This window comes from Macaca thibetana, chromosome 10 (genome assembly GCF_024542745.1).
Source record: "Macaca thibetana thibetana isolate TM-01 chromosome 10, ASM2454274v1, whole genome shotgun sequence".
Lineage (NCBI taxonomy): Eukaryota > Metazoa > Chordata > Mammalia > Primates > Cercopithecidae > Macaca > Macaca thibetana.
The window spans coordinates 35,326,603-35,353,140 of NC_065587.1; the positions used below are offsets into that span (position 1 = coordinate 35,326,603).

At 40.5% G+C, this 26,538-nt stretch overlaps 2 pseudogenes across 1 annotated transcript; one reads left to right on the top strand and one right to left on the bottom strand.

Moving 5' to 3' along the window:
• The first annotated feature begins 231 nt into the window (after positions 1-231).
• On the top strand, positions 232-25,368 carry LOC126929626 (keratin, type II cytoskeletal 8-like; annotated as a pseudogene). The gene is made up of 5 exons (XR_007717249.1): positions 232-400; positions 2,769-2,815; positions 10,417-10,481; positions 20,287-20,362; positions 23,340-25,368. The product of XR_007717249.1 is annotated as a keratin, type II cytoskeletal 8-like (transcript).
• Positions 10,969-11,929, bottom strand: LOC126929246 (carboxy-terminal domain RNA polymerase II polypeptide A small phosphatase 2-like; annotated as a pseudogene).
• Positions 25,369-26,538: the final 1,170 nt, after the last annotated feature.

Sequence of the window (26,538 nt, forward strand, 5' to 3'; positions counted from 1 at the left end):
AGCTATGTAACAAACCTGCACGTTTTGCACAGGTATCCCAGAACTTAAAGTAAAACAAAGAAACAAAAATACACTAACGTTGAGGGTGAGCGGGGGTAGAGGCAGGGGTGGGGCAGGGGTGAGTGGGTCCTGGTGTTTTATTCAATCAGCGGCGCTGGTGTGGGAACCGCCCAATCAGGTGCGCAGTTGGAGAGGAGAGGAGGGCGTGGCTTCTGGAGTTTGGCGGGGCCTTTGTCTCTCTCTGGTGCTGGTGCAGGAGCTTGGTTTCCGTCTCCACTCTTGAGCCTCCTGCACCTTGGGAGCCCCGGGAAACTCCCTCACAGTCCCTGTTGCCCTGTGTGCTGTGGATCCTTGGGGACGCATAGTTAAGTTGCCCGGACGTCCCGGAAGCTGGGAAATGGTGAGTATGCAGAGTTAGGCATCCCGAGAGGGGAAAGTGATCTGTGAAACCGGCGTTACCGGCCTCCCCACAGTCAGATCCGGGTCTCCGGCAGCTTAGCCCTCAGTCCCCTGTGGCTGCAAGATGGCCTCTGGGCCAGCAGCGGGGACCCCCGCGACCCGCCCCTCTCGTCTGGTCCAGTCTTTCGGCAGCGCCCTGCTCTGCGCCCACAGCCCTGAGAATTTCCCAGAGTGTTCAGGGATGCCAGGTGGGTCATCAGGGCCGCCGCTGGGTGTGTGCCTGGCAGGAGCTGCGGCCCGTGACGTCCCCAGTCTCTCTTGTTAAAACTTAACGGGAGTCCGTGTTAAAACGTTAACCAGTTTATTTGAGCAAACAGCGATTGGTGAAATGGAAAGCACCCAGCCATGATTTGTGGTCCACCCAAGGGGCATGAAGGAAAGGCTTTTATAAGGTGCGTAAGAAAGCAACCCAAGTTCAAAAACTGGTTATAGTTATGTAGTCGCCCTATTTGAACTATCCAGATGGAAATTTCCTGGTGATATAATCAGAGGTTAATTGCAGGTGTATAATTGGTTAAGACTGCATTTTGTTTCAGCCTGAATAGTGATTTTTAAGAAAGGTATTTGAGTTAGGTTTTAGATTTTTTTTTTTTTAAACCTATGAACAGAGGGCATTACAGCCACTTTAGTCTAATTTTCTGCTCTTTAATTATTTTAACACTCCAGAGGAGGAATGGCTTTCCCCTGTGTTTTTGTAATATATGGTAAGCGGGACCTCTAATCGACCACCCTGATTTCCAGCTTAACTCAGGCTTGCTGTATAAGTTCCCACTTACTTTGTCACATTCTCAAATGCAACAAATGAGGCCAACTTCCCCTTGCCAATTTACAACGCTATCAACTATTTGTCCTTTATTGTATATTTCATTAAGGTTTTCTATTATTGGATTTCTTTCTACTTCTCCCTACAGTTCTGTCAATATTTGCTTTTTATATTTAGAAGCCTCACTTTTGGATGTATAAATATATATAGTAATATTCTCTTGACAAATTAGCCTCTGTTATTATTATATGGTAAACTCATTTCATACTTGTGACAGATGTTGTTAGAAAGTCTATTTTGTCTAATTTAAGCTTAACTACCAATGCACTCCCTTGGTTATTATTTGCATGGAATATCGTTTTCTATCCTTCCACTTTTAGCCAATGCTCTTAATTCAGAAGTGAATCTCCTGTATGCAGCATATTATAGGGTTTAAAAGATTCATTCATCCACCCTGTCTGTTTTAGTCTCTTTTCTGCTGCAATAGCAGAATATCACAGACTGGTAATTAATAAACAATAGAAATTTATTTGAGTCATGATTCTGGAGGCTGGGAAGGCAAAAGAACATGACACTACTAGGTATCGAAAGTCTTGTTGCTGGTTAATAACTTGGCCAAAGATGTCAGGGAGAGAGAGTTTTGTTTTGTTTTGTGTTTTTTTTTTTTTTTTTATAACAGACCCATTTTCGTTATAATTAGCCCATTCCCATTACAAGACCATTAATCCATTCATGAGGGCAAAGTGCTTATATTTTAATTAATTCTTAAGGGTTCCATCTCTTAATTCTATCACATTGGCTATTAAATTTTCTCCTAAATTTTGGAGATGATATTCAGTCTATAACAGTATCTGTTTAGTAGATAAATTAATCTTTTTATATGTAAAGTAGTGATAGGTAAGCGGTTACTATTGTATGTAGTTTTCTGTCCATTTTACATTTGCTTCTTATTTTCTTGTTCTGTCTTTCCTGTGGTATTGTTGATTTTTGTTGAGGCAAACTTATGCTTTCTTGCTCAGACTGAAGTGCAGTGGCACATCACAGCTTACTGTAGCCTCAACCTCCTCTGCTGGAGCAATCCTCCCACCTTAGCCACCCAAGTGGCTTGGACTACCGATGGGTACCACAACACCCAGCTAACTTTTTTTGTAGAAAAAAGGTTTCCTCATTTTACTCAGGTTGGTCTCAAACTCTGGAGCTTATGATTCTTCCACCTTGGCCTCCCAAATGTTGGAATTATAAGCAGGAGCCACCATATCCAATGTTTTGTTTTTATATGTTTTAATTCCTTTCTCTTTTTCTTTACTACATTTTTTTTTCTAGTGGTTATCATGAGACTTACATAAAACATCTTGTATTTTAACAGTCCAGTTTAAGATGATAACAATTTAAAGTATTCTGAATTTCAGTATGTATTTACCATTTTTAGTGATATGTATATTTTATTATTTTTCATATAGTTAGTTAGCATTTCATCATATCAATGTGAAGATTTCTTGCAGACCATGGCTAGAGAAATAAAGAATGTGTGTTTTGCCTGATTCAGGGACACAGAAACAACAAAGTTCTGCAAGCCTGTCACCGAAATCTCATGTGAGTATGAATTCTCTTGGGTTTTTGGCAGATTGTTGCAGTGGCCGGACCAAAGCCAAATAAGTTATAGCCAAGTCTAAAGTAAGATGTTGCAGTGTTCTGTTTTGAAGCCGGGACCATGATTGGCAAGTCTGCCACTTGGTCATAAGGAAGGAGACCACTACTACTCCTGCTGCCCTCCTCCCCCCACCTTGCCTAGTTCACAAGACAGGAGAAAAGAGAGAGAGAAACAAAAGTAAGATAAATAGCCAGACAACCTTGGCACCACCACCCAGTCCTAGGAGTTAAACAAAGTAATAAGAATAACATCAACCCCTGGCCTAAACTACTTGTGTTATCTGTAAATTCCAGACACTGTATGAAAAAAGCATTGTAAAACTTTCTGTTCTGTTAGCTGATGCATGTACCCCCCAGTCACGTTTCCCACACTTGCTCAATTTATCACGACCCTTTCACGTGGACCCCTTAAAGTTGTAAGCCTTTAAAAAGGCCAAATATTTCTTTCATGGGGAGCTCAGCTCTTAAGATGTGAGTGTGCTGACACTCCCGGTTGAATAAAAAACCTCTTCCTTCTTTAATTCAGTGTCTGAGGAGTTTTGTCTGCGGCTTGTCCTGCTACATTTCTTGGTTCCCTGACCAGGAAGTGAGGTGATTAACAGATGGTCAAGGCAGCCCCTTAGGCAGCTTATGCCTGCCCTGTAGAACGTCCCTGTGGGGGACTCTGGCCAGCTTGAGTGATGCAGATCCTGAGAGCACTCCTGGGTAGGCATTTGCCCTGGTGGAACGTCTCCTCAGAGCAGTGTACAGCAGGCCCCCATGGAGGATCAACATAGTGGCTGAACACCGGGAAGGAACTGGCACTTTAAGTCCGGACATCTGAAACTTGATAAGACTAGTCTTTAGAACTTGCCCACTCCATTTGAGTGGAAGCGTGGCCTGATCACCCATGGCATGCCTGTACCAGCACTTTGGTTTTTGTTTTTGACTTGAATTGATTGCTTGATACTTTGGTTTTAGTTTTTGACTTGACTTGAATTGTTTGATACTTTGGTTTTGGTTTTGACCTGGCTCTGATTTCTGGATACTCTGATTTTGGTTTTGATTCTGGTTTGGTATAAACTGAAAATGTGTGTGTGCACCCTTTTTACCCATTCTTTGTTTTGTGGTGTGTGTGTGGTGTGAGCGTGGTGCTTTGTCTTGAGGAAACATGGGTCAGACACAAAGTAAGCCCACTCCACTAGGAACTATGTTGAAAAAATTCTAAGAAGAGATTTAATGGAGACTATGGGGTTACTATGACACCAGAAAAACTTAGAACTTTGTGTAAAATAGATTGGCCAACATTAGAAGTGGGTTGGCCATCAGTAGGAAGCCTGGTCAGGTTCCTTGTTCTAAGGTATGGCACAAGGTAACTGGTAAGTCAGGACACTCAGACCAGTTCCCATAGATAGACACTTGGTTACAACTGGTGCTAGACCCCCCACAGTGGCTAAGAGAGCGAGCAGCAGCAGTGCTAGTAGCAAAGGGACAGACAGCCAAGGAAGGATCTCGCTCCACTCACTGTGGGAAATCAACTCCTGAAGTTCTGTTTGACCCAACATCAGAAGATCCATTGCAGGAGATGGCACCATTGATCCCAGTGGTGCCCTCCCCTTACCAGGGAGAGAGGCTCCCCACTCTTGAGCCCACAGTGCTTGTGCCTCCACAAGACAAACATGTCCCTAGGCCACTCAGAGTAGACAAGAAAGCAGGTAAAGTCTCCGGGGAAAAACCCTCCCTTGGCAGCTGGTTTATGACACAAAACTGAGGTACAAATGCCCCTAAGAGTAACCAGTGTGCTTATTGTAAAGAAATGGGACATTGGAAGAACAAATGCCCTCAGCTAAAAGGAAAACAAGGAGACTCAGAGCAGGAGGCCCTAGACAAGGAGGAAGAGGCCCTGCTCAACCTGGCAGAAGGGTTATTGGACTGAGGGGGACCCGGCTCAAGTGCCCCCAAATAGCGTATGGTGAGGATGACAGTCGGAGATAAAGACATTGATTTCTTTGTAGATAATGGTGCTGAACATTCTGTAGTAACCACCCCAGTCGCCCCCGTATCCAAAAAGACTATTGACATAATTGGAGCCACGGAGGTTTCAGCAAAGCAAGCTTTCTGCTTGCCTCAGACTTACACTGTAGGAGGACATAAAGTGATTCACCAGTTTTTGTACATGCCTGACTGTCCCTTTCCCTTGTTGGGAAGGGACTTGCTTAGCAAGCTGAGAGCCACTATCTCTTTTACGGAGCATGGCTCTTTGCTGCTAAACTGACCTGTAACGGGAGTCATTATGACCCTTACGGTACCCTGAGAGGATGAATGGATACTTTTCTTAACTGAGCCGAGCCAGGAGATAAGACCAGCTCTGGCTAAGTGGTGGCCAAAAGTGTGGGTGGAAGACAACCCCCCAGGGTTGGCAGCCAACCAAGCCCCCGTACTTATAGAAGTTAAGCCTGGGCACAGCTAGTTAGGCAAAAACAGTACTCAGTCCCCAGAGAAGCTCTTGAAGGTATCCAGGTCCATCTCAAGCACCTAAGAACCTTTGGAATTACAGTTTCTTGTCAGTCTCCATGGAATACTCCCCTCCTGCCAGTTCCCAAGCCAGGGACCAAGGACTACAGGCCAGTACAGGATTTGCACTTGGTTAATCAAGCTACAGTGACCTTACATCCAACAGTACCTAACCTGTACACATTGTTTGGGTTGCTGCCACCTGAGGACACCTGGTTCACCTGCTTGGACCTGAAAGACACTTTCTTTAGCATCAGATTAGTCCCTGAGAGCCAGAAGCTGTTTGCCTTTCAGTAGGAAGATCCGGAATCAGGTGTCATTACTCAGTACACTTGGACCTGGCTTCCCCAAGGGTTCAAGAACTCCCCCATCATCTTCGGGGAGGCATTGTCTCGAGATCTCTGGAAGTTTCCCACCAGAGACCTAGGCTGCGTGTTGCTCCAGTACGTTGATGACCTTCTGCTGGGACACCCCATGGCGGTCGGGTGTGCCAAGGGAACAGATGCCCTACTCTGGCACCTGGAGGACTGTGGGTATAAAGTGTCCAAGAAAAAAGCTCAGATCTGCTGAGCAGGTACATTACCTGGGATTTACTATCCAACAGGGGGAGCGCAGCCTGGGATCAGAAGGAAAGCAGGTCATTGGCAATCTACCGTAGCCTAAGAGCAGAAGGCAAGTGAGAAAATTCTTAGGAGCTGTGGGATTTTGCAGACCGTGGATCCCAAACTTTGCAATATTAGCCAAGCCTTTGTATGAGGTCACAAAGGGGGGGACCGGGAACCTTTTGAATGGGGATCCCAACAACAGCAAGCTTTTCATGAATTAAAGGAAAAACTTGTGTCAGCCCCAGCCTTGGTGCTACCCGATCTGACAAAACCTTTTACATTGTATGTGTCAGAGAGAAAAAAGATGGCAGTTGGAGTTTTAACCCAAACTGTGGGTCCGTGGCTGAGGCCGGTGGCCTACCTCTCTAAACAACTAGACGGGGTTTCTAAAGGATGGCCCCCACGTTTGAGGGCCTTGGCAGCAACTGCCCTACTAGTACAAGAAGCAGATAAGCTGACTCTTGGGCAAAACTTGAACATAAAGACCCCCCATGCTGTAGTGACTTTAATGAATACTAAAGGACATCATTGGTTAACTAATGCTAGACTCACCAAGTACCAAAGTTTGCTCTGTGAAAATCCCCATATAACTATTGAAGTTTGTAACACCCTGAACCCACCACCTTGCTCCCAGTATCAGAGAGCCCTGTCAAGCATGATTGTGTAGAACTGTTGGACTCAGTTTACTCTAGCAGGCCTGACCTCTGGGACCAGGCTTGGACATCAGTAAACTGGAAAAGAGCAAAAAGAAAAAGACTACCATTAAGTGTAAAAAAAAAAGAGAAATTAGTCATGTGAGAAGACGTGGATGTGGATGTAAATGTAAAAGAAGTCAAGTTAGGCAAGGATTCAAGAGCCGGACAAGGCTAGAGAGAGATTAATGTGCGAGATGCAAAAGGAAAGGACACTAAAAAGGTAAATGTTCAAAGAGGCCATCAGCCAAGGGCTGCCGCACCTTGTAGGAACCAAATACTAATCTGATCAGACTGACAGGAGCTGAAGAATATAAAGACTAGGGCGGACTAAGCACCTTTTCATTAGGCTCCCAGGAGCCCATGGTCACATTAAAAGTTAAAAGCAGCAAGATTCTGCCATATCTGGATTCCAGTAACTCACTGAAGGCTAAGCCACTAAATAGAGTTACAAAGGGGGAATGGGGAGGAAAACCCCCTCTAAGTAAGTTAAACAGTAAGAAAAGCCATACCTTGTGAAAACTTGCTTATAGAATTTACAGAACTGCCCCATGCTGGAGACTATTGTACATGCTAGTGCTTGTTTGCTCATTTAAGATAAAATTAAGTTTTTGCCTATGGTCCTCCTCTGAGTCAGGTGCACCCCCACCAAACAAACTAGGTATTTGCCCTATAAAATTTTGTTTGGTTGGCCACCCCCAAATCGTAGGTCAAATTAAAGGTGACTGCCAGAAACTAAAGAAATTAACCTTAAGAAAGCAAATGCAGGCTTTAAAAATAGCCATACAAAGTGTTCATAATAAAATAAATGAAAATGCCTATAAGTCTGACACCCCTTTAAATCTAGTGACTCTGTTTTAAAGTAAAATCTAATTTTTCTATGACCCATATAGGATGGGCCCTATACTGTAACCTTGTCCACTGCCACTGCTGTTAAAGTTGCAGGTGTTGTGTCTTGGATCCACCACAGTCAACTAACACTGGCAGCTCAGGAGAAGTGGACAAGCTAGCAGGACACAGATTATCCAACCCAGCTGATCCTGAGATGAGACCAAGCTACTGCTGACGACGACAGCCCTGCTCTGGTCACTCAGGAGGCTGACCAGTCTATGCACGGCTGAAGCTTGAGGAAACAACAAGCACTGCTCTAGTCACGCACTGGCAGCTGACTAGTCTACACACGGTCGAAGCTTGAGGACTCATCAAGCAAGTAAATGTAGTTAAAAATCTTAAGACTAATAGTTTTCCTGTAATACTGTTTTCCTATTGTTCTGTCACTGTATTCAACCTTTTTCCTAGGTAAGGACCTCTTTTGTCCTTGCTGTACATTGTTTTGTTGTTGTTACCCCTCCATAACCATGCTAGAAGAAACACCTATATGAGGTGTCCCCACTGTACACATACTACTTAGGAAACCCAAACTCGGCCAGCCCAGCAACAATTCCGGGTCTTACAGTCATTCTTTAAACATATAAACCAGAAGTTACCAGAACCTCTTCCTTTAGAGGTTCCTTAGTAGAACCTCTTTCTTTAGTAAAAGCAGAAAAAAAGCCTATTTTCTCAGTTGGCTGAAAACATTGCTGGCAGCCTAGACGTTTCTTCATGTTAAGCTTATTAAAAGGCTAACATAAGAGACCAATGGCCTTGAGAAGCAAAAGAGTGAATGCGTCAAGATAACTTTACTTTAACTCTTTCCCCAAACAGATGCCTCAAGTTCAAGCATCTGGCTCTGAAAAACTTCTGTTATTAAAATATACTGTGTTACTCGCTAAAAAGCTTTTAAGACCCAGTGACAAAACTAACCTGCTTAGGACATGACAAAGTTGATACATGTGCCTGTACAGGTTTAACACAGGTTTGATCCTAGGTCTTCATTTAGAAAACAGTTTCCAGCTATAAAAATTTAACACCCTCATTATACGTATGTTACTGGTAATAGAAAGTTACTTGCTGCTCCCCTGTGTATTACACTTGTTCCTTCAAATGATAAAAGGTTTTATAGCTACCATGGTTCATCAGAAAACTTCAGCATAAGTATATTACAGAAACCACTATTGTTCTGTCTTGCAAAGAGACTCAGAAAGTAAAAATAAAAGTGAGAACTGCCACCAATTAGTGAAAATTCTCAAAGTTGGGGATAAGGAAGGAGACCACTACTACTCCTGCTGCCCTCCTCCCCCCACCTTGCCTAGTTCACAAGACAGGAGAAAAGAGAGAGAGAAACAAAAGTAAGATAAATAGCCAGACAACCTTGGCACCACCACCCAGTCCTAGGAGTTAAACAAAGTAATAAGAATAACATCAACCCCTGGCCTAAACTACTTGTGTTATCTGTAAATTCCAGACACTGTATGAAAAAAGCATTGTAAAACTTTCTGTTCTGTTAGCTGATGCATGTAGCCCCCCAGTCTCGTTTCCCACACTTGCTTGATTTATCACGACCCTTTCACGTGGACCCCTTAAAGTTGTAAGCCTTTAAAAAGGCCAAGTATTTCTTTCTCGGAGAGCTCAGCTCTTAAGACGCGAGTCTGCTGAGGCTCCCGGCTGAATAAAAAACCTCTTCCTTCTTTAATCCGGTGTCTGAGGAGTTTTGTCTGCGGCTCGTCCTGCTACAGTCAAGTGCTTACCCTCTGAAGATGTCTTCCTTGGTCTTTGCCTCCATCTGGGTGTCACAAACTCTGAACTGGATCCCAAGGTTTTCATAAATGCACTTATGTTTGCTGTGGCTGTCGCATTATGTTGTGTGGGATGTGCATGCAGGACCTCCCATTCTGTCCTCTTGCTTATGTTACTCTCCTTTATGTTTCACTTTCTGAAATGCATGTCAAGCTTGTGATTTTTAGATTCAAAAGTTGTAAAATAAATTGTTCAAATTTACACATTATGTAAGTTGTAAATAAAATTTCTTGTAGGTGCTACATATTTATTAAAATTTTTCGTTGTAATTTTAAGCCCACTGTAGGCAGAAAGGAATCATTAAAATTTATATTCTTTTTTTAGTCTGTATCTAAATGATGTTATATTTTAATTCCAAATATTTACTTTATACCTCAGTAATGCTCGTTTTTTGCAAAATTTATGTTGTTCTTTTAATTGAAAATATAAAACTTTTTAGCTCCTGAAAGCTATATTATAGTCATATAGTTTTATTACATTTTGTGGTAAGAATAGTAGCAACATATTGAGAACATAATAAAATTCACCTGTCTTTTTAGTGCTTATTTATTAAAATCTTCTCATTAGAACTTGTTGTTAATGATTGTAATATATTTTCTGTATAATTGTACTGCAATTTATTAAATGCCAATGACTTGAAATGTCTGCTTTTCATGAGTACACACAGTTAATAGCTGTAGATATCTAAAGAATTACTTTTCATTGTATATCTATGCTGTATTCAGGATTTTATGCATTAAAGTCTCCTCTTATTTTCAATTCTGTGTTATTTTGTTTCTTTTCTGGAGGGGGTATGTTTTCTCAGATCGGTGAATTGCATTTTTGCTTTTAAAGCTTGATATTATGAGTTGAATGATAATTTTTAACTCGGTACACTTTACAACAATGTGATGTTTAATTTATATGTGAATTAACCATGTCTGTTGCTTATAGACATATCTATGTGTTTTTCAACTATGTAAGTATGACATCTTTTTTTCCTTTTTTTTTTTTTTCAGTTTTGGATAGTCTTTTTGTAGTTGAAAGATAATTTTGAAACAGAGTCAAAAGAACAAATCATTTATCTGTTCTCTTGTAGGGCAGGGAGACAACCTGAGCCTTGGGGAGATGCAGAAATGATCCATCTCTGGCACTTGGCTGGAGGTAAGTAAGCATAGCCTTTGGGCCACAAGACTTGATGACTTGAGTACTGGCCTGGACATAAGTCTCCATCTTCCCTGAAATGTCAACTTTTGTCTGCAACAACTGGCTGGAGAAATATTTCAGAAAGATGTGTGCCTGGAACACCAAAAGGCATACCCTTCCTTTCTCCTTGGCATAGGCCTTGCAACACTGAGGAAAGACCAGATTTGCAATGGAGTGTTCAATAGTCTTCATCCCTTTGGAACTCAGTGGCTCGTAGGGTGACAGGAGAGGAGACAAGCTAACTTGAGAAAAGTCTTGGTCTTGCCGTTTCTCCCCCACTGAAACACTCTACATGTGGGGCCACAGTTCATGGCAAAACACGCATGCTTTCTTTCTTTCTCTCACACACATATCTCGGGAACCCAACAATTTGTTGGCAGGTAGCTCTGGGCATCCTTGGTCTGGCATTCACCCACTCAGCATCTAAGCTGTCCTAAAGCTCTTTTCAATCACTTCTCATTCTTTCCATGCCCATGAGGCTAGGTGCTCCATCTTCCACTCTGTCAGGCTGATCATAAAGGCATAGGGTGTGAAAGTCCCCCATTGTGATAGTCACTGCTGGGAAGCAGGGAAGGCTTAGGGCCCACTGCTGTACAAGGCTAATGTAGATGCTCTCTGCTCCACTCACCTCCTCAAAGATTGATGACAGGTTCAGCAGTTGATATCAGTCATGTTATCAAACCAGGACTGCACAGGCACTGCATTCTCTGGGTGGAAGATGTAAGAAGCAGGCGAGTTGTCCAGGATGAGAGTTTTCTTCAGGTCCCTCCCCAGTTGGCTGAGGTCCTTGACATAGCAGCCCTGGTGGAACAAACACGACTCATGGGATAGGCAGCCCCAGAACACCCCACACCAGTCCAGCGGACCTGTCACAGGATCTGCATACTTATCCAGGTTGGAATGAAGAGAACACATTTAAAGAGTTCCTCCATTCATCTCAGGAACTTACCCATCTAAGGAACTTACCCACATAAGGCCTCTTCAGCACGTGGATATGGTGAGTGGTCCCCTCAATCTCTACAGGCACTAGGGAGTCAGCATTGCTGATTGGCTTAAAGGAGCTATGCACAGGGGTTTCATCCAGGTCAGTGACCATACAGATCCTTCCTTGATCTTCCTCTGTCACCTTGGGAACAGGTAAGTTCCTGGGATCTGATATAACTGATACTGGAGACCCTGGAGATGATCTGATTTAGCAGTGGTGTTGGCTTCCTCCTTATGTGTGGAGAGCTCAGTCAGGGAACTTGACTGGCCAACATGCTGGGTGCAAGAACGGCAGAAAGGGGCCTTGTAAGATGTGACAAACATGAAGGCTCTTAGGAGAGGACTTTGGAAACCAGGCCTTGCTTGGTAAGGACCAGGGCATCTTCTCTACATGCCTAGGTGATGATGGAGCCATGTTCCATCTAACAATCCTGATGGCTGGGCTGACTGGGTGGGGAAGACTGGTGGGCACACTGTCTGGGCTGGGCTGGGGGACATGGGCCAGGGCCTGCTTTAGTTCCCAAGAGTCTGACTTCCACCGCTGTTCACATTCCCCCTCTCATTTCCATCACTGGCCAGGAAGGGAGGCGGCCTGTAGGGAGTGGCTCCCAGGGTGCCCCCAGCCCTGATTCCCCCAGTGGCAGCTTCTGGATCCTCAGTTTGGGTCTAACATAGAGAATACACCAGATAGGCATTTTTTTCAACTTTTATTTGAAGTTTAGGGGTCCATGTGCAGGATATGCAGGTTTCTTACATAGATAAATGTGTGCTATTGTGGTTTACTGCACAGATCATCTCATCACCCTGGTACCAAGCCCAGCATCCACAGCTATTCTTCCTGATGCTCACCCTCCCCTCCCCCATGCCATGAAACAGGTGCCCAGTGTGTGTTGTTCTTCCTGATGTGTCCCTGTGTTCTCACTGACCTCCTTCCACTAATAAGTGAGAATAATAAGTGGTTTTTTTGTTTGTTTGTTTGTTTTTCTGTTCCTGCATTACTTTTCTGAGAGTAATGGATTCAAACTCCAACCATGTCCCTGAAGGAGACATCATCTCATTATATTTTATGGGTTCATAGTGTTCCGTGGTGTATATGTACCACATTTTCTTTTTCCAGTCTATCATTGATGGGCATGTAGATTGATTACCTGACATTGCTATTGTAAATAGTGCTGCAGTGAATATGTGTGTACATGTATTTTTTAAAATAGAATGATTTATATTCCTTTGGGTGTATACCCAGTAATAGTACTGCTGGGTCAAATTGTATTTCTGCTTCTAGGTCTTTGAGGAATCTCCACACTCTCTTCCACAATGCTTGAAATAATTTACTCTCCCACCAACAGTGTAAAAGTGTTACCTTTTCTCCACAACCTCACCAGCATCTGTTGTTTTGGACTTTTTATTAATAGCCATTGTAATTGGTGTGAGATGGCATCTCATTGTGGTTTTGATTTGTATTTATCCAATTATCAGTGATGTTGAGCTTTTCATGTTTGTCGGGCACATGTGTATGTCTTCTTTTGAGATATGTCTTTTCATATCCTTTTTAATGGGGTTGTTTTTCTCTTGTAAATTTTGTTTAAGTCCCTTGTAGATTTTGGATATTAGACATTTGTCAGATGGATAGGTTGCAAAATTTTTCTCCCATTCTCTATGTTGTTAGCTTTGATGATAGTTTATTTGGCTCTTCAGAAGCTCTTTAGTTTAATTAGACCTGATTTGTCTGTTTTTCCTTTTGTTGCTATTTCGTTTGGCATTTTTGTTATAAAATCTTTACCCATGTCTATATCCTGAATGGTATCATCTAGATTTTCTCTTCTAGGGTTTTTGTAGTTTTGAGTTTTACATTTAAGTCTTTAATCCATCTCGACTTAATTTTTATATATAGTGTTAGGAAGGGTTCCAGTTTTAATTCTCTGCATATGGATAGCCGGTTCTCCTAGCACCGTCTATTGAATAGGGAGCCCTTTCCCTAATTCTTTGTTTTTGTTGACTTTGTCAAAGATCAGATTGTTGCAGGTTTGTGGCTCTATTTTGTTTCATTTGTCTGTCTGTTTCCATACCAGTACCATGCTGTTTTGGTTACTGTACTCTTCTAGTATAGTTTGAAGTTAGGTAGAGTGATGATTCCAGCTTTTTTTTTTTTTTTTTTTCCTTAGGGTTGGCTTGGCTATTTGGGCTCTGTTTTGGTTCCATATGAATTTTAAAAGTTTTTTTTCCCTAATTCTGTAAAGAATGTCAATAGTAATTTAATGGGAATAGCACTGAATCTATAAATTACTTTGGGCAATATGGTCGTTTTCATGTTACTGATTCTTCCTGTCCGTGAGCATGGAATGTTTCTCCATTAGTTTTGTGCCCACTCTGATTTCTCTGAGCAATTGTTTGTAGTTCTCCTTGAAGAGGTCCTTCACTTTCCTTCTTAGCTGTGTTCCTAGGTATTTTATTCTCTCTGCAGTAATTGTGAATGAAAGTTCATTCATGATTTGGCTCCCTGCTTGCCTGTTGTTTTGTGTATAGGAATGCTAGCTACTTTTACACATTAATTTTATATCCTGAGATTTTGCTGATGTTGCTTATCAGCTTAAGAAGCTTGTGGGCTGAGACAATGAAATTTTCTAAATATAGGATCAGGTCACCTGCAAACAAAGATAACTTGACTTCCTCTCTTTCTATTTGAATACTCTTTATTTCTTTTTCCTAATTTTCCTGGCCAAGGCATCTGATACTATTTTGAACAGGAGTGGTGAGAAAGGGCATCCTTTTCTTTTGCCAGTTTTCAGGGGGAACGCTTCCAGCTTTTGCATATTCAGTATGATATTGGCTGTGGGTTTGTTGTATATGGCTCTTATTATTTTGAGGTATGTTTCTTCAGTTCCTAGTTTATTGAGAATTTTAAACCTGAAGGAATGTTGAATTTTATTGAATGCTTTTTCTGCATCTATTGAGATAATCTTGTGGTTTTTGTATTTAGTTCTCTTTATGTGATAAATCACATTTATTGATTTGCGTGTGTTGCACCTACCTTGCATCCTGGGCACAAAGCCAACTCGATTGTGGTGGATGCACTTTTTAATGTGCTGCTATAGTTGATTTGCCAGTATTATATTGAGGATTTTTGCACAGTATTCATCAAGGATATAGGCACGATGCTTTGTTGCTATTGTTATTGTTGTATCTGTGCTAGGTTTTGGTATCAGGATGACGCTGGCCTGATAGAATGAGTTAGAGAGAACTTCTTTGTCTTCAATATTTTTTAGATAGTTTTAGGAGAAAGGATACCATCTCCTCTTTGTAACTCTGGTCAAATTCAGCTGCAAATCCATCTAGTCATGGGCTTTTTTTTTTGGTTGGTAGGCTATTTATTACTGCCTCAATTTCAGAACACATTAATGATCTATTCAGGGTTCAGTCTTGGGGAGGATTTATTTTGCAAGGAAACTGTCTATTTCTTCTAGATTTTCTAGTTTATGTGCATAGAGGTGTTTATAGTATTCTCTGATGGTTGTTCATATTTCTGTGGGATCAGTGATATCTCCCTTATTATTTCTAATTGAGTTTGATTCTTCTCTCTTTTCTTATTTATTTGCCTAGATAGTTTTCCATCTATTTTATTTTATTTTATTTTTCAAAAAACCACCTACTGGATTGGTTGACTTTTTTTTTTTTTTTTTTTTTTTGGAAGAGTTTTCAGTGCCTCTATCTCCTTCAACTCAACTCTGATCTTGGTTATTTCTTGTTTTCTGCTCGCTTTCAGGTTCATTTTCTCTTCGTTTTCTAGTTCTTTTAATTGAGATGTTAGGCTGTTAACTTTAGATCTTTCTAGTTTTTTTTTTTTTTTTTTTTCCTTTCGTCAGAGTCTCACTCTGTCACCAAGGCTGGAGTACAGTGGCATGATCTCGACTCACTGCAACCTCCACCTCTTGGTTTTAAGTGATTTCTGCTGTCTCAGCCTCCCGAGTAGCTGGGATTACAGATGTACATCACCACACCCAATTAATTGTTGTATTTCCTGTAGAGATGGGGTTTTGCTATGTTGGCCAGGCTGGTCTTGAACACCTGGCCTTGAGTGATTTGCCTGCCCCAGTCTCCCAAAGTGCTATAATTACAGCCATGAGCCACTATGCCCAGCCCTTTCTAGCTTTTTGATGTGGATATTAGTGCTATAAATTTCCCTCTTTTCTTGGTTTCTAGTGGTTATTCTGTCTAAGTGAGTAGTCCAGGAAATAATCTTAAATTCACAATCTACTTATAGTTTAAATCTATATAATTATGTGAGAAGAACTTTTTGTTATTTAAAGGTGATGTTTGAAAGATTTTGTAACTGTGCATTTTAGGTAGTCTTAAATTTCTAATTGTAGTTAAAAACATGTCATTGTCATGTCTAACATTTTAAGTATATGGTTTAGAAGTGGTAAGTATAGTTCTGTTGTTTTGCAATAGGTTTCAGATAATTTTTGTCTCACTAAAGTAAAAGTGAATACTCATTACTTTTGAAGGAACTTAGTTAACTTGCCTTAGGTACATAGCAAGAGAAGGGTCCATGGAAAGTCCCTGGCCCTTGGGTCAGTGCCTCATCCCTGCATAACATTAAAAAAAAAAAAAAAAAAAAGCCTGGAAAAAAATCAAGCTGCAGGCACTAACAAGGGAACTAGCACATGGTGTTGTGCTTGAAGTCATGCCCACGGCTGCACAGATAGAAAAACCTCTGGCCCATTTGGTTAAAAACTTGCACAAACCTCCAGCTCACTCAGATAAAGGAACAAGATCAACCTGGCATAGAAATGCCTTTGAGCAGGCACAGCAGCTCATGCCTGTAATCCCTGCAATTTTGGAGGCAGAGGTGGGTGGATCACCTGAGGTCAGGAGTATGAGACCAGCATGACCAATATGGGGAAACCCTGTCTCTACCAAAAATACAAAATTAGCCAGGTATGATGCTGCATGCCTGTAATCCCAGCTACTTGGAAGGCTGAGGAAGGAGAATCGCTTGAACCCATGAGGCAGAGGTTTCTGTGAGCTGAGATCACACCATTACACTCCAGCCTGGGCAACAGGAACAAAACTACATCCCCCCCCCCCAAAAAAAAAAAGAAAAGAAAAGAAAAAAAGAAATGCCTTTGTCCTTTGTACAGTCAGTGGGCTCCCAGGCAATAGTTTCTTCTCCTTTTGTGGGCATGGCCACAGTGGGCTCTGAAGCATTCCGGTCAACACTCTCCTTTATTTGGACTGTAAGTCTGACCTCTGTGAATATTAACTTCAGCCCCTGATTGCTCCAGGGCCAAGCTCCTGGGCCAAGTTTTCACCTTAGCTTCTGATAAGTCCTGGGTCAAGCTAAGCAGAATCTATGAATCATCCCTTCAGCTCCTGATTGATCCCAGGCCAAAGTCCTGGGCCAAGCTGAGCCACTTGTTTTTCAAGACAGCCTGTGAACTAGGCACTTTCCCTTCCCTTCCCTTCCCAGTCCATAAAAACCCTGGACCCCAGCCTTATAGAGGGTACCCCGTTCAGACATCTATCTCTGCTGTCAAAGAACTTTCTTTTCTTGCTTATTAAACTTTCACTCTAACCTCACCTTCGTATTCACGCTCCCTAATCTCCTTAGAGGTAGAACAAAGGACTCTGGGTATTATCTCAGATGAGAGACTGTGACATCTTGGTGCACTGCTGAGACTACAACACGTGGTTTCTATGAGTTTGACTAAATATTTTACATAAGTGTAATTATGCAGTCTTCCTTTTTGAGTGTCTTATTTTACGTTAAGAATGTTTTCAAGATTTGTCCTTAGTGTAGTACTTTTCAAGATTTCCTTATTTTTAAGACTGAATGCTATCCCAGTGCAGATAAAGTACACTGTTTTTTGAATCTACTCATCCTTAAAGGCACATTTGCTTCCAGGTAGTATGTTTGTGAGTAATACTACAATGTACATAAATGTGCAAATATCTATTCCATGTTCTGCTTTGCCTGTTTGGGATATTTTTGACACACTGATTTAGTACCATGTGTATTCCCTTGTTTTTGTTGTCTGATCCATTGATATTACCTCCCCCAAATTATTGTCAAGACCAATTGTCATGAAGCTTCACCCTTCTGTATTGTGCTAGGAATTTTACAGCTACAGGTTTTACATTATAGTCTTCATTCATTTTCTAAAATTGACACATGCAATTGTACATATTTTGGGGAAACAATTATATATATATATGTTGTATAATGATAAAAATCAGAGTGCTTAGTATATTTATTGCCTCATGCATTTGTTATTTTTGTGGTGAGAACATTCAAAAGCTTCTTCTCTAGCTATTTTATTTTATCTTTATTTGTTAATTTTTTTTAGAAACAGGATCTTGCTCTAATACCCAGACTGGAGTGCAGTGGTGCAATCATAGCTCACTGTAACCTCAAACCATCTTTGAACCTTAGCTTCCTAATTAACTGAGACTACAGGAACCTGCCACCATGCCTGGGTAATGTTTTTATTTTTCATAGAGATGGGGTTGCACTTTGTTGTCCAGGCTGGTCTTGAACCTCTGCCTTCAAGTGATTCTCCTACCTCAGTCTCCCAAAAGGTATGAATTGCAGGAATGTGCCACCATAACTGGTCCCTTTTAGCTATTTTGTAATATGCAACACTTTTCATTAATTATTATTACTCTACTGTGTAATAGAAAAAAAAAAACTTATTTCTCCTATGTAATTGTAACCCAATACCTGTTAAACAGCCTTTCCCCATCCTTCTGCTTCAGTCTCTAGTAACCCCTGTTGTATTCTTTGCTTATATCAACCCTTTTTTTCAGACTCCTCAAATGAGTGAGATAATAGATCATAAAGTATTTGTGTTTCTCTATGTGGCTTATTTTACTTAACATGATATCCTCAAGGTTCATCCATGCTGTTTTAACTGACAGAATTTTATCCTTTCTTATGGCTGAATATTCACTGTATATATATATATAGCACATTTTCTTTATCCATTTATCTGTTGCTGTACATTTCAATTGATTCCATATGTCAGCTACTATAAATAGTTCTGTAATAAACATGGGAATGCAAATACCTTTTTGACACAGTGATATCCTTTCTTTTGGATATACACCCAAGAGTAAAATTACTGGATCATATAATAGATATATCTTTAATTTATTTCAGAAACTTCCATATTGTTTTCTATAATGGCCATACTAACTTACAATTCCACCAACAATATATACGTCCACTCTTTTTTTATATCCTCACTACTACTTGTTTTATTTATTTATTTATTTGTTTTTATTACACCCATTCTAATGGGAGTGAGGTGGTACCCCATTGTGGTGTGGATTAACATTTCCTTGATTATTAGTACCGTAGAGCCTCTTTTTATGTTGCAGTTAGCCATTTTTGCGTCTCTTTTTGACAAACATCATTAAGATTTTTTGTATATTTTTAATTAGATTATGTGTGTTTTTATTTTGAGATTTTAAAGTTTCTTATATATTCTGAATATTAGCCTTTTGTCAGATGTATAGCCTGAAAACATTTCCTTTCATCACCTAAGTTGTCTCTTCAATCTTTTAGTTGTTTTTTTAATATGAAAAAGTATTTAAGTTTGACATAATGTTGTTTGCTTATTCTTGATTTTGTTGCCTATGTTTTGAAGCCTTATTTTAATAATCCTTTCCCAGTCCAATGTTATCAAGCATTTTTTCTACATTTTTCTCTAAGAGTTTCATAATTTGTGGTATTACATTTAAGTCTTTAGTTTTAGTTGATCTTCATATATGGCAAGGCACAAGGGTCTAGTATTATTTTTCTGCATATAAATATTTAAATGGCCCTGTAACATTTATTGAAGAGATTAGCTTTTCCTTAAAGTGTATTCTTGGTACTTTTGTTGAAAATCAATTGGCTTTAGGTGCATAAATCAACTCTGGGCTTATTGGGCACATTAGTCTACGTGTTTGTTTTTATACCAGTACAGTGCTGTTTTGGTTACTATAGCTTTACAGCAAGTTTTTAAGTTTGATATAAAGTGATGCCTTCAACTTTGCTTATTTTGCTGAAAGTTCCTTTGTCTAGTCACAGTTTTTTGTGGATCCACATAAGTATAGAATATTTTTTCTATTTCTATGAAAAATTGTCATTGGTATTTTGATGAAAATCATGTTAAGTCCATAGATCACTCTGTGTAGCTGTATTCACAGTGTTCTTCCAGTCTATAAACAAAATATTTTTTTATTTATTCATTTGCATTTTATACTTTTTATCCACATTTTGTAGTTTTCAGTGTAGAGATCTTTTACCTTTTTAGTTAAGTTTGTTGCTAGGTGTATTAGGGTTCCCTAGAGAAACAGAACTAATAGGAGAATATATATACACACATATGTAAATGGGAGTTTATTAAGTTTTAATTTACAGATCACAAGATGCCACAATAGGCTGTCTGCAAATTTGAGGAGAAAGGAGAGCCAGTTCACATCCCAAAGCTGAAAAACTTGGAGTCTGATGTTTGAGGGCAGGAAGCGTCCAGAACGGGAGAAAGATGTAGCATGGGAGCCTAGGCCAGTCTCTCCTTTTCATGTTTTTCTGCCTGCTTTCTATTCACTAGCAGCTCATTAGACGGTGCCCACCCAATTAAGAGTGAGTCTCCCTTTCTCAGCCCACTGACTCAAATGTTAATCTCCTTTGGCAACACCCACACAGACACACCCAGGATCAATGCTTTCTATCCTCCAATCCAATCAAGTTGACACCCAGTATTAACCACTACATTAGGTATTTTAATTTTTGTAGCTTTTGCATATGCAGAAGAAGCATTGGATGAAAATCAACATTATGATGAAAACTCTCAACAAGTTAGGAATAGAAGGTATGTGCCTCAACACAATAAAGGCCATTTATGACAAAGCAATGCTAACATTATACTGAGTAAGGAAAAGCTGAAAGCTTTCTCTCTGAGATCTGGAACAAGACAAAGCATCCCCACTTTCACCCTTCTTACTCAATGTAGGAAGTCCTAGCAAAGGAAAATAGGCAAGAGGAAGAAATAAAAGCTATACTAATTGGAAAGGAGGAAGTCAAATGGTCTGTGATTTTGAACAAAATAATCTTATATGTGAAAAACTCTAAACACTACAGCAAAAACTATTAGAACTACTAAACGAATTCAGTAAAGTTGTAGAAAATCAACAAAGTAGTAGCTTTCTGTATGCTAATAGCAAACTATCTGAAAAATAAAATTTAAAATTCCATTTTAATAACAACCAAAAATTAGTTCATTTTGAGTTTATTTATTTATTTGAGGTGGAGTCTCACTCTGTTGCCAGGCTGGAGCTCAGTGGTGTGATCTCGGTTCACTGAAACTCTTGCCTCCTGGGTTCCAGAGATTCTCCTGCCTCAGCCTCCTGAGTATCTGGAACTACAGGTGCATGCCACCACCCCCAACCCCAACTAATTTTGTGTGTGTGTGTATTTTTAGTAGAGACATGGTTTCACCATGTTGGCCAGGATGGTCTTGATCTCCTGACTGACTTTGTGATTCACTTGCCCTAGCCTCCCAAAGTGTTGGGATTACAGGTGTGAGCCACCACACCTGATTAGTAGTTGTTGAAGCTGGATAACAGATCTACTATACTATTTTATTTTTATATGTTAAAAATAGTTTTTTTTGTTAAAACTTGCATAAATAGACAAAATTTGTCTGTAATGTTAACTTGATTACCTTTGAAAAGGGAGAGAGGGAGTAAGTTATTTTCTTGGTATGAGTAAAGCTAGTTTAATTTCTCAGTTGTTAAAGTTAATGCTCTGTTATAATCCATCAAGTCTTACATGAATGTTTCTGTGTGCATTTCTGTATGTATGTTGCACATCAATAAACAATTAAATATTTTATATTTGCTCAGAAATTTTAACTCAGCGTCTCAGTAGAAAATATTTTATATGCATTTGAAAGATAATTTGTAACTAGTTCACCAAAAGGTCCTGGTTTAAAGAAGTGGTTTTTGGGCTTGGCCACACACTGTAATCAAATGAAGAACTTTAAACACTATTGCTGTCTGGGTTTCACTCCAGAGATTTTGATTTTATTGCTGTGCTGCAACTTGGGTTTGAAGAATGCTTAAAGCCCCTTCCCAGGTGATTCTAATATGCTGCCAGGGTTCAGAAGCACCGGTTCAGGATGAGGAATGCATTAGCTGTTTGTGATTTTCATGTCTGTTGCAGGGATTTGACCCATTGGTACTACCAGATTAGGGGTCTTGGAAAACAAATTTATTCTATTAAACTCAAAGTACAACTTGAAGACATACTCAGCTGTTTAGTTAAGTTGCAGCAGGAGAAAATGTCTCTTTGAGGATCTGTTTTTATGTCACTTGCTTTTAGAGAAGAGACTGTCTCTGGCACAGTAATTTGATTTAATCTATGTTGAAAACATAAATAGCCTGCAAATACCAAATATATATATATATATATGTGGAGTGCATTCTATGTGTTTTCAAATTTTTCCTATGATGTAAAATAAATAGTATAATGTGGTACCTTGGATTTCTCAGCCCTCAGCCGTTTTCTTAAATTATTAAAAGATCTTCCAAGATGGTTCAGAAGCATTTTTCAGAGGAGATTATTCCTAATGGTAAAGGGTAATAAGAGATGGATAAAAATCTCAAATACATTCTGCCTCTACTTGCAGAACTGTCACTCTCCAGAGCCTCTAAGATCCAGGGAAGTTGCATAAGTTAGTGTAGTCTATGGAGATTATGAACATTTAACAGAGTTGGTCTGGACTGCCATCCTAATCTCTTAGTAGCTGTGCAGCTTTAGACAATTTACTTGACTTAGAACAGTTATATAAACCTGAGCTGCAAGAAAAATAATAACACTGATTGCAAGAATGACAACCATTTATCATTCCTGTCTGATCCAGGCTCTGCAATGTGCCCTCGAGGCTGCTTCCGTAGAGGGAAAGATTTTCTTTTCCCAAATCTTGGATCTGGCTGGCCTTATTTGCTCTGCCTCATTCATACTTTTTGTTCTAATAAATAATTAGAAATGGTTAGCTTCTCTCCAACCTCTATCTAGTTAAAATTATATCTTATAAAATGTTGCCTGTCTTTACTATATTTGGCTATATTCATTTTACTCGATATTCAGGTTTACTAATCTTTTTATCTCTGTTTAATTTAGTGGTTAACCTATACATTGTCTTAATTTTATTATTATTTACATTCTACTGGGCTGTTATTCAAATGTGCTTTTAAACTTTATAGTCTCTTGTTTTTTTCACCAAAATAATATATTCTTCTATTTTTTGTTGTATTTTAACATTTTAAACATAATTTTAATATGGAAAGTGGTGGCATAGTTTTTCTTCAGAGATTTGGTTTTAATTGCTTGTGTTCTTCAGTTTTTAACTTGGTTCCAATATTTGGGAAATATCACATTTGAGATGTCTGTAGTCGTGTTCTGTGCTTATTCCATTTTTCCTCGGAGGAAGGCGGACAACAGGCAGATTTGACATCCTTGTTATCAATCAGTATCTGAAGGGATCACTTTTTTTCCAGTTTGATTACTTCTCTGGCTCAGTCTCTTGATTTGCTTTTGCTCTCATCAAGTCCTTATATATTTTTAAACTCTATTCAATGTTTTTAGTGTTCTTGTAACTCCTTGAAGGTTTTTAGTTGTCTACATTAAAATATTTAAAAATATGTAGCCATTTTTTCTTGAAAGCACAAATATCCACAGTGTACACAAGTAGAATATTTCATAGACATTGAGCAGCATACAACATCATCCTATGAGATATTCTATTTTTTCATTCAAAACATCTCTCTCATCTCCCCTCCTTCTAGGATCTCCTCCTGGTTCGGCCCGCCTGCCTCCACTCCTGCCTCCACCATGTCCATCAGGGTGACCCAGAAGTCCTACAAGGTGTCCACCTCTGGCCCCCGGACCTTCAGCAGCCGCTCCTACACGAGTGGGCCCGGTGCCGGCATCAGCTCCTCAAGCTTCTCCCGAGTGGGAAGCAACAGCTTTCGGGGTGGCCTGGGCGGCGGCTATGGTGGAGCCAGCGGCATGGGAGACATCACCGCAGTCACGGTCAACCAGAGCCTGCTGAGCCCCCTTAACCTGGAGGTGGACCCCAACATCCAGGCCTTGCGCACCCAGGAGAAGGAGCAGATCAAGACCCTCAACAACAAGTTTGCCTCCTTCATAGACAAGGTACGGTTCCTGGAGCAGTAGAACAAGATGCTGGAGACCAAGTGGAGCCTCCTGCAGCAGCAGAAGACGGCTCGGAGCAACATGGACAACATGTTCGAGAGTTACATCAACAACCTTAGGCGGCAGCTGGAGACTCTGGGCCAGGAGAAGCTGAAGCTGGAGGCAGAGCTTGGCAACATGCAGGGGCTTGGTGGAGGACTTCAAGAACAAGTATGAGGATGAGATCAATAAACGTACAGAGATGGAGAATGAATTTGTCCTCATCAAGAAGGATGTGGATGAAGCTTACATGAACAAGGTAGAGCTGGAGTCTCCCTGGAAGGGCTGACTGATGAGATCAACTTCCTCAGGCAGCTGTATGAAGAGGAGATCCGGGAGCTGCAGTCCCAGATCTCGGACACATCTGTGGTGCTGTCCATGGACAACAGCCGCTCCCTGGACATGGACAGCATCATCTCTGAGGTCAAGGCACAGTATGAGGAGATCGCCAACCGCAGCCGGGCTGAGGCTGAGAGCATGTACCAGATCAAGTATGAGGAGTTGCAGAGCCTGGCTGGGAAGCACGGGGATGACCTGCGGCGCACCAAGACTGAGATCGCCGAGATGAACCGAAACATCAGCCGGCTTCAGGCTGAGATTGAGGGCCTCAAAGGCCAGAGGGCTTCCCTGGAGGCCGCCATTGCAGATGCCGAGCAGCGTGGAGAGCTGGACATTAAGGATGCCAACGCCAAGTTGTCCGAGCTGGAGGCCGCCCTGCAGCGGGCCAAGCAAGACATGGCGCGGCAGCTGCGTGAGTACCAGGAGCTGATGAACGTCAAGCTGGCCCTAGACATTGAGATCGCCACCTACAGGAAGCTGCTGGAGGGCGAGGAGAGCCGGCTGGAGTCCGGGATGCAGAACATGAGTATTCATACGAAGACCACCAGCGGCTCTGGATGTGGTCTGAGCTTGGCCTATGGGGGCTTCACAAGCCCGGGCCTCAGCTACGGCCTAGGCTGCAGCTTTGGCTCTGGTGCGGTCTCCAGCTCCTTCAGCCGCACCAGCTCCTCCAGGGCCATGGTTGTGAAGAAGATCGAGACAGGCGATGGGAAGCTGGTGTCCGAGTCCTCTGACGTCCTGCCCAAATGAACAGCTGCGGCACCCCCTCCCAGCCTACCCCTCCTGTGCTGCCCCAGAGCCTGGGAGGGAGACCGCTATGTAGGGTACCACTGGGAACAGGAGACCCAACTGAGGGCCTTCAGCCCACCCACAGGGGAGTTTACTACGTGGGGACCCCCCTTGCCCATGCCTCCAGCTATAAAACAATTCAATTGCTTCTTTTTTCGATCCAAAATAAAACCTCAGCTAGCTCTGCCAACAACAACAACCACAAAAAAAAAACAAAAACAAACAACAACAACAACAACAACAAAAAAAACCTCTCTCTCAAATGTGTAGTAAGCGTCATTTGTAAACGGTAGTTCTTTTGATACTTAGGATTTTGTTTTATGTGCATTTTTGAACACATATACTTAACTGTAGTGAACAGAACTGACCTAGATAGAAACAGAATCACTGTTTTTGTATAACATTAAGTTGATAGAATGATTTATCTTATTCAAGTCTTTTGACTCGAGTCACTATGCTTCCTTTAGTATTTCCCTTACCTCATAAAAGTAATTTGTGGGATTTTTTATTTATTTTATAAATTAATTAAAATACAATTTGTATATGAGTAAATATTACTTGTTGATTAAAATTTATAATTTCTACTGTCATTTTAGTGTCCTAAAATATATGACCTCTTGAATTTTTGCTTTTATAAAATTAACGATATTGTCAGACCTAAAACTTTGCCATTTATATTTACCCCTCTGTTATTGGAATACAGTGTGTATCTTCTGTTTACAGCTGAAAAATTCTACCAATTTTTCTCTCTCACTTGTAGACAAACTTTCTAATAAAGTTATCATTCCTTGTGTTCATTTAGCTACCGTATGTTAAACATTTAATTTATGGTGATCTTAATGTTATTTAATATGATTGTAAATATTTCAATTTGTCATTTTTCACAAATTTCTGTATTCTATGTTTTAGACTCTTAGCTATTAAGTATAGTGTGTGTAAATGACTTAGAATAGTTTCTGAAACATTGTAGGGGTTACTAAGTACTAATCACCCTGATTCATCAAATTTGTATATGTTATACCATTTTGTATGTTACACCATTCTTGCATTGTCTTCTTTTGAAAAATACCTGCTCTTGTCCTTTGCCAACTTTTTGATGGGATTGTTTTATCCTGTTTGAATTATATAAGTTCCTTATAGATTCTGAATATTAGACCTTTTTCAAATGCACTTAGTTTATGAATATTTTATCCCATTCTGTGGGTTGTTTAAACTCTTGGATAGCTTCTGTTGCTCTGTAGAAACTCTTTAGTTTAACCAGGTCACACAGGTCAATTTTTGTTTTTGTTGCAACTGATTTTGAAGATGTAGCCATAAATTGTTTACCAAGGCCAATGTCCAAATGGTGTTTTCTAGGTCTTTTTTCCCTAGGGTTTATATAATTTGAGGTCTCACATTGAAGTCTTTAATTTGTCTCAAGTTAATTCTTTTTAATGTGGTGAAAAGCAAGGGTCTGCTTTATTTTTATTTATATTTCTAACCAGTTATTCCAGAACCACTTATTGACTAGGGAATCCTTCCCCTATAACTTATTTTACTGACTTTGTCAAAGTTCAGATGGTTGTAGATGGGTAGCTTCATTTCCGCATTCTCTATTTTATTCCATTGGTTTATTTATCCATTTTTCTACAAATTCCATGCTGTTTTTGATTACTGTACCTG